The sequence below is a fragment of the Papaver somniferum genome, chromosome 11 (genome assembly GCF_003573695.1).
Source record: "Papaver somniferum cultivar HN1 chromosome 11, ASM357369v1, whole genome shotgun sequence".
NCBI lineage: Eukaryota > Viridiplantae > Streptophyta > Magnoliopsida > Ranunculales > Papaveraceae > Papaver > Papaver somniferum.
Window position 1 is genome coordinate 18,015,989 of NC_039368.1, and position 9,124 is coordinate 18,025,112.

Consider the following 9,124-nt stretch of genomic DNA (forward strand, 5'->3'; position numbering starts at 1 on the left):
ATGCAGGATGTCTATACTGTACTGATTGAATTTCTTTAACAATTCTAGAGGTGTAGATAGGCTAAACTGTGGTGCAGATAGATTATAATGTGGTTTTCCTATTTTGTCTTCTATAAATTAGGACTGGTAATTGTTATGAAATGAGTTATGGGCTTTTCACAAATATAGGTCTGTTTTTTTTTATGGTTTACAAAACTAAGCCTCTTTTTTTATTTCTTACGAAATTAGGCAAGTTTTGACAAAAAATGGACGGAAAATTAGCCAGGTTAAGTGGACCTAAAATAACAGAATAGCCCTTTAAATCGCTGATTTAAGTCTGTGTCACAGAGTTTACTCTATACACATGGAATATGACATGACAAGTCGACACTGTACATCTCATCGTTACAAACACGTGGCAATATAGCCCACAAACTCATTACCTTCTTATTTGAACCCCAACACCTCGTTCACGACCATAACAATCACCATTCATCGCATCAACATCAGCAATACAGACCACCGCTACACCTTCACTAGTTCAATCGATATCCACAAGTCCAACCAGCTATTACACCATTGCACAATACTAGCAGGCAGCAACAATCTTTCAACTTCGCTACGAGTGCTTCACCGTCACCAGGATGTAAAATCAATGTCACCATCTCCAACATAATACCATATAGTACTAGCCCATCACTACCCGCTCAATTTTTAACACAACCAGCGTCGCTATCCCATCCTTACGCTCCCACCAGCTCAAAAATCAACAACACCACCAGCTCACTTAATCCTTGTGACACCACCAGCTTGACTATGAGAGAAGATGTTCCTTGCACTGAACTGATCCACAATCAGCAAAATCCAACCCAAATCAATACAAAATCGACCTACCGGTGTTGTTCTTAACCTCTCAAATATTTGTCGAGCCTCCTAAAATAACTCTAGAACCCATGGATAGAGCAGCGGCAAAGAAAAGGGACGTGAATGACTGCTACAAGACTTGACCTGTGGTTTAGGATTTTTATCAAATGGTTGTTGTGCACAGTTTGACGGTGATATGAAAACGAGGAAACACCTTTTGAAGCTTTCCAATTCCCTGCAAATTCAAATCAGATAGCAACCCACCGTTTCTAATTCATTCAAACTCTATATCATCATCAACCTGCACTAAATAGAACTCGAAAACATTCATTTCCAAATCTCCACCGTTTACTGCCATTACCAAAATCTGTCCTACAACCAGCAAAACCAACACCAGGAGAATATTTAACCCAGCACTGTCATGAGAACTTCAGCCATCTAATTCCTCCCAAATCTTGATAATTGGCGCCGCAAATCAACAATGAAATTGGGTTAAAATCCATCACAGAAAACCCTAGAAAAAACATGAAGAGCTTTATTTACTGACAAACCCTAGAAACTATCATCATAGAAAACCATTAAAAAAAAAAAAAAAAAAAAAAAACACAATCCATTTAACATGCTTACAGTTAAGAGAAAATCAAAAATAGAAGTGGGGTTTTCACTATTTACCTTTCATCTGTAAGATGATGCCTTCTTCGTCTCGCCATCAAAACCACTATGAAATCTTCAATCTCTGGTAAAGAATCACGATCAACCTTGATTGCAGACAAACCCCTAACTTATCTCTCGATTACTGAAGGAAAAATCCTGGACTTCGAAGAAGCAGAGAGAGTAAAAGAAGAAACAAAATTGAAGAATGGATTCACAGTCCAGTCCAACCATTTCCAGCGTTGTTGTGAACCAATCTAAGCATCTATACCGTCCAATTTCTTAGAGTCGTGAGTATATCAGATTATTGAATCTGAATCTGAATCTTCCACGTTGTGATGAGATTACTTTGGCATATCTGTCATACTCGTTCATATTCTTCGAGATATCCAGATCTTGGACTAGTGACACAGAGCTACACACGTGGGGTAATATTTAATATGTCATTGACACACATATGAAAGGACATAACTGTAATCTCACCACCTCCACGAGATCTCGTTATATGAGATTCGATATTGACTAGTCAACGCGAAAAATTTACTGAGATAACAGATTTGGATGGAATCCATCCAGTTGGCCTAGATTTGTAAGAAATAAAAAAAGAGGTTTAAATTTGAAAACGAGGGTCCAGAACAGGCCTAGATGTATATATATTCCATGAGTTATTAACATGTACAAATGATGATTTGGTGTATTTTTTGGAATGTAATAGGAAATCAACATTTTTTTTAGTTTATATTGTTATGTTAGATTTTTAGAGATTTTTCTGAAATTAGAGCAACAATCAGTAAGAGGTGCTGACAGCCTATACTGTGGTGATTTCAAGATAATTGGAAGCGAATAACGATGTGGAACTGTAGATACCCATTGCAGTGTTTTGGAATGTCATAGGAAATCAACATTTTGTTTTGGTTTACATTGTTATGTTCTAGTGTTTTTGAGGTTTACTATCTTTAAGAGTGCAGTACCACGTATTCTATAGTTTTGTGTTTATGCTATGATTCTACGTATTATTCTCTTATTTTGTTTTGTTTTGATCCGTAAAGATCTAAATATGTTAGCAAATCACGCACACTTTTAAAAGATGATCTAGTGTAATCAAGGATCTTTAAATAACAATCCTACCAACTACGTTCTATGAAGAAACAAAATAGCGCTTACACTACACATAACAAGCCAATATATCGTTCAGATGTCATGGGAAATCAAAATTTTCTGAAATGGCCAATTGCCTATACTCTATTGATTATGTTCCATTAAATTCTGTTGATTTTTGATGTTCTCTTATTCGATATTAAGAGTGCGAAGTTTCTGAAAAGTGCAGGATGTCTATACCGTACTGATTGAATTTCTTTAACAATCCTAGAGGTGCATATAGGCTATATTGTGGTGCAGATAGACTACTAGTAAGATGGATGTATGGGCAATACAGTTCTTATGGTTTCGTGCTTACTTGGATGTTTCTTATCATGTTGCGTTTTTGTTTTTCCAGCATTTACAATTCACGAAATGGTCATAACATATTAATGGCCAAAGAGGGATTGTACAATGTAGGATTGCGCCACACTCTTCATAAAAGATGTATTCTCAATTCATGAGATATACTTGGTAGCAGAATGAGCAAGGATCTAGAAGTTCTATCAATAGTGGAGAATTGTAAAATTCAATGTTTTGAATGCAAACCAGCTTCGGCGACAATACTTGAACCATCTACTTGTTAGATATAATTTAATGTAGCCAAATAATTGATGTTTTGGATAGCCAATTAAGAAACAACATTTTATAAACTTGATTTTAGTGTTTGTTGTAATGTTTGTGTACCACCAAAGATACCTCCAGTTGTAAGTTAAGAGACACAGTTTTTAGATTTTTCTCCTATAGTTTTCTTCCATATTTAATTGTTTTTTCTATATCCTCAATTAGAGACGCATTTCAATGTGTCTTATGCTGGATTTCTAACCAGTGCAGCTGATCTGCACTCAATATTTAGGCAGTAAAGGGGACCACACTCGTTTTTAACCACTACAACAGACCTTTACTAGATTTCTAACCAGCACAGCGGATCTATACTTTATTTATGACAAGTGCAGATGAGCTAAACTCGATTTCTCAGCAGTATAGGGGACCTGCACTCGTTAGAGGATGTGCTGAATAAATAAATTATTATAAACGGATCGTCAGAAAAATGCTAAGATTTTTGTAAACTAGTAGCAGTTTGAAAAACATTAACTTTTCATATTTCCCTTTTGTTTTTCATACAATTATTAAATATTTATATACACCAGAGAACGCTAATAAAGCATGGAAAATAAAAGACGATAAGATTGTTATACGAAAACGATTGTAACTAAAAAGTTTTAGCACAGTTTCACCTCAGGAATAAATTTAGGGGCATGCCAAACTAAGCAGACGCCTGTTAATAGGCTATAGTGCTTAAGAAGTGCCTCTGGAGAAGGTTCACACCCTCGCAAAAGAACAATAACCTGACATAAGAAAATAGTTCTAATTAGATACAATTCATTAACTGAGGGAAGAATTTGTATGAAGTCCAATGAAGGTATTACATAAATTTGTGTAATAAAGGAGGATGTTAGGTAGATGGTTGTAAAAATACTTCATAATGCAGTATAACATGTATATGCTAAGAACGTACTTCTTCCTTTCTCAATTGTCAGTACATATTGGCTACACTCATATTTTCAATGGATTTTAAGCATCATAATAAAGATTTCATTCGAAAACACAACTAATTCCATTTAAAATCTTTACAGAATGCTAAGAAAGACAATTCTTCCTTCCACAACTATAAGTACATATTTACTACACTTATGTATTCAGTGGATTTTAAGCATCGTAATAAGAATTGTATTCGAAAAACAACAAAAGAAACAATCAACTAAATATAAATGCAACAATAAGGAGAAAACACTTAAGAGGTATTTGTTAGAAACTAAGGTGGAAAGTAGTTAAGATGGTGGTGTGGTTACTGGTCAACATAGAAGTATTTGTTATGTTCAGTGCATCATATTATCTAATCAACATATATGCACTCAAGTTTGTGAGCAGTGTAGTGGATCTACACTCAATTTCTAAGCAGTATATACACTCAAAATTGACTACACTGCTTATACATCTGAGTATAGGCATGCTGCACCAGTTACAAATCTGAGTATAGGTCCTCTATACTTCCTAGAAATGAGTGCAGGTCACCTACACTTGTTAGGAAATGAATATTGGTTAATCTTCCTTTCACCACTGTCAGATGATATAGGCTGCACTCATATTTTCAAAGACCTATCCAAAGGGATATAAATTTAGTTGTCAATGAATACAAACTAAAAATATTACATGAATAGACCCGTGAAACCCCTTCATTTAAAATCATCAACCTAAAACATTGGCAATACATTATGCACACCGATGCATGGATCATTAACACAACTAATTCCATAGTAACAACATTAGTATTTTTCATATAATCTATGCACAATGCTAAGAGGAGAAATTTTTACTTCCACAACTATCAGTATATATTGGCTACACTCATATTTTTAATGAATTTTAAGCATCATAACAGTGATTGTATTCGAAAAGAAGACTAATTCCATCTAAAATCTATGCAAAATGCTAAGAAAGCAAATCTCCATATCATACACAAAAAAAGATACTAAAATTTAGTCGCATTTTGAACTCATATTAAACAGTATAGGAAATTTGTAATGTTGAATCATGAACAAAAATATTATACATAAAAAGTAAACAAGTTTAAAATATTGCACATTAGGATATTATAGTATGCAAAAACTAGATAAATTTACTAAAAGATGAATCACCCAACATATTAACCTCATAACTTAGCACCTTCGTGCATAATTTAGCAATTTAATATGAATTCATATTGAACTATGTAGTATATCTCCATTGTCGGATCATATAAGAAAAACCAAACTTAAACAACAAACTAGTTTAAATTATGCACATTAAGATACCGCAGCGCATATTAGATAAACATAACAATTTAGTTACATCTTTGAACTTAATATCATAAAGTATAGCAAATCTGCGCTGTTGATCATGCATAAAAATAAAGAACCAAAAATTGAAAAAGCTTAACCTGAAAATATGATTATCTCCTTAAACTAATAAGAATGTAACACCAATCTATATCAAAAAACAGCAACGAACTTGCAAAAGCCAACAAACAATAAATTTGTATCATCTATACACAAATATGTATATAACAAATCTTATGCCTTCAAAACCAATATTTTTTTCTTCAGTGCAGCATATATACACTGTTGAATCATATTAAACTCAAAGCTCAAAAAATTCTAATTAGGTCTAAAAATTCAAACTAGTTAGTTTTAGAAGAGAAATTGATAGGTAACACGGATCTAGACTTTCTGATTACGAATCTTATGTAACAATTTCGAAAGGAAGAAAGATTGGTAGGCGATTGATATTCGTCACGAACCCTAAATAAGAAATTTACTATTTTTATTCTCAAATTATTTAGCTCAAATCATAAATAATGAAAAGATCACTACAGATCTAGAAACCGATTGTGATTCTAATTAATTATCGGAATGAATTTCAAGTTATTAGGTTTTTGAAATCATTAAATTAAATTACGACGGAAATCAAAGATTAATATGAAATAAACTTATATTGTATGTCGATTTTGTTGATGAATCCTTCGATACTACTCGGTGGTGATGCTTTCTTCATTAACAAATTTATTTTCAAATGGATTCTTCTTCAAATCTTCGTCGTTGCAGCTCGAGTTGTAGGAAGAGAAAGTATAAATGACGGTTTAGAACGTATCTAGGGTAGTTTTGTCATTTAAAAAATACGTTGTATGAAACTCGCACATGTACTGGACCCTGAAGGAAAAAAATTGGTCCAAAAAACTTATTTTGGACCTCCGGTTAAGCTGGGCTTGAGAAAAGGACCAGCCATTAAGCTAGCCCACTAGGATATGATCTATCAGTAATTCCTACATAAGAAAGAGCTCAACCACATTTTGATCTGGTTGTTTTATCTTAAGTAGAATCAATTCTTTTCTGTATTCAATCTTCTTAGACTGCTGTAAATGAGTTTTATTCTTTCGGTTCCTAAGCATCAGCTGGTGATTCAGAAAAGGTTCAGTCAAGTTCTTAGGTGCATAAGGTCGGCTGTTTGGTAGTCTTAGTTTTGTGACTTAGTTGCTCCAGTTTCTCCTGCTCTTTGCGACTCCAAGTACACGGACGTGTTGGGGAAAAAAAGTGACTACTCGGTCCACTATGTTATAGATTTTTAGGAGCCTTTAGAATTCAAAGCCCGGGAAAGAGTCACCTTAAAGGCGCGGCACGTGAATGGAACTCAACGAGGCCTAAAGGCGAAATAGTAAGATGACAAACATCCAACACTTAATCGATATGATTTTTTTTGCTTTCGATAACACAAGATGGTAATGTGCTAGCCTAGCTAGTCACTAATCGAGAGTCGAGACGAGGTTCACGTACCGCCTAGATTCTGTCCGATAGGGAATTGGACTATGGCCTCCGGATGCCCATATAACGTTAACATTGGAAAGAAACGGAATATATATGTTGGCGGGAGAGGTTATTAGATAGAAACAGAACGCTTACTAGAAATCCTATGTCCGCTTTCTTGATCAAAAAAGTTCAGAAATAATACATCTTTCTTACCCAAAATAGTCTTAATTAGGGTTCTTCCTCCACAAAAACAAGAAATTTAATCATCCTTTTTCCCAGTATAGTATACAAAATCTTCCAGTGATAAAGAAAGATTATGGCTTGAACAGATTTCCAGAAAAGGGGTTTCCAATTGAAGAATAATTATCTTCTTTCAACTCAATTTTCTGATTAAAGGTTCACTTTTCAAGAAGGGGGAGTAAGTTTCAGAGGATTTTTATAAATTTCACAGTTGGATACTGATTGGGTAGCAGAGAGAGAAAGAGACTCTAATGGCAGAAGATTAGGGGTTCTAAACGCAGGAGCAGATAAGGGTTTTCAAAATCTTGATCAGAAGCTTACGTTGAAGAATAGGGTTTGCCAAGAAATTACAAAGATTGGGTCTTGAATCAAATGTAAGTTTTCTACTCAAAGAACTTACTTTGGTTTCTTTAATCAAGATACGATTTTTAATACTTCATACAATTAGGGCTTTTTTCCACACAAAATTGTGTGTGCTGGTTCAATAGAAATTTAGAGAGAGATAAAGAGAAATAGCTCGATTAGATGGCTGATATTGTGATTGATGTTGTTCGTTGGAAAGTAGGAGTTCATGTGAACATACACAATACTACTGTTTTAGCTCTGAAGCAAATAATTTCTGGGATGACGGGTATACCAGTTGATCGCCAAAATCTGTTCATTAACAACCATATCATGTTAAACCATGTACTCTTGAGAGATTGTGGAGTGCAAACGGGTACCAACCTTCGGCTTTTGATTCTGGAAGGAAATGAAATGTTTGGTTACGACGGTCAAATTGAGAATCTAGATGCACCAGGAGGAAATCTGAACGATCCAGTTGCTGCAGTGCATAATCTTAATATTCCTCCAGTTGGTCAAGGTTTAATATCATTTCAAAATACTGATCCAAATGTTTTCTTGCTGACTCGAGTGCGAGTTTATATCATGAATGGCATGATGGCGGGACAATGGTTTTTTGCCAATGTTGATCTAATTAGGTTCGTAATAAGAATCAAGGAAATGATTCAAACGTTACGAGGGTATGCAGTTCAATACCAAAGATTGTTGGTAAATGGGAATCAAATGTTAGACAATGTTCAAGCTATCAGCTACATTTTCCGTCCACTTGCAAAAATACAACTGTATTTACTTCACCCACTTCTGCCTATTGCTTATCAAGGTCAGGTTCAACAACAAGCACAAGCACCACCACATAATCCATTACAAGTACATCAATTAGAAGGATAGGATGCTGAAAGTGTCACATCGAGTTGAAGCGGGATGCAAGGATGGAACTTCAAGAGGTGGCTGGAAAGAGAATTCTCAACTCACAGGCTTACAATTTGTTTCTTCTGCTTCAGATAGTTTCAAGACTTTTTATCCTGGAGTGCTTACAATATAGTCTGTTTTCCTTCTTTTTTGTGCATGTTGCATATTAGGGAACTGTCGAGCTTCAAAAAAGTGCTCAGAAAGAGTCCATTTATCCATTCAAAAGCATACTACTTTTTAGTTTTTACAGCATAAAACAGTACTGAGTTACTGATCATCAGACATGACACTAATATGGATTAAGCTGGGAACTTGATTATCTGTTTTTCATACAGGAGCGTTGGATACCTGAAACATGACGAACTGGAAGCATAATAGGTCACAGTATCCATTCTACTTTGTTACTGAACTAGCATAGAAAGTTGAGACCTTTAAATTGAAACTTACGATCTGACAGCAAAGAACTAACTTGTTCTTGGATTTTCACGGACGCAATTTGCCTTCCGAATGAAATGTATATGATACTTGAGCATCATCATCCCTGCAAGAAAACAGAACCCATTTTCAAATAGACTAAGCTGCCTTGATGGAGTTGAAGGAGAAAAAACCATGATGCAAAAATGCAGGGTGGTCAGGATGACAATAAAGCATCTAAACCT

General features: G+C 34.8%; 1 long non-coding RNA gene across 1 annotated transcript; it reads right to left on the bottom strand.

The window, feature by feature from the left end:
* Positions 1 to 274: 274 nt before the first annotated feature.
* On the bottom strand, positions 275 to 1,839 carry LOC113320921. Its single transcript, XR_003346357.1, has 2 exons — positions 1,516 to 1,839; positions 275 to 1,297 (listed from the first exon to the last, which is right to left on the bottom strand). It is a non-coding gene; the product is annotated as an uncharacterized LOC113320921 (long non-coding RNA).
* Between the last annotated feature and the right edge of the window lie 7,285 nt (positions 1,840 to 9,124).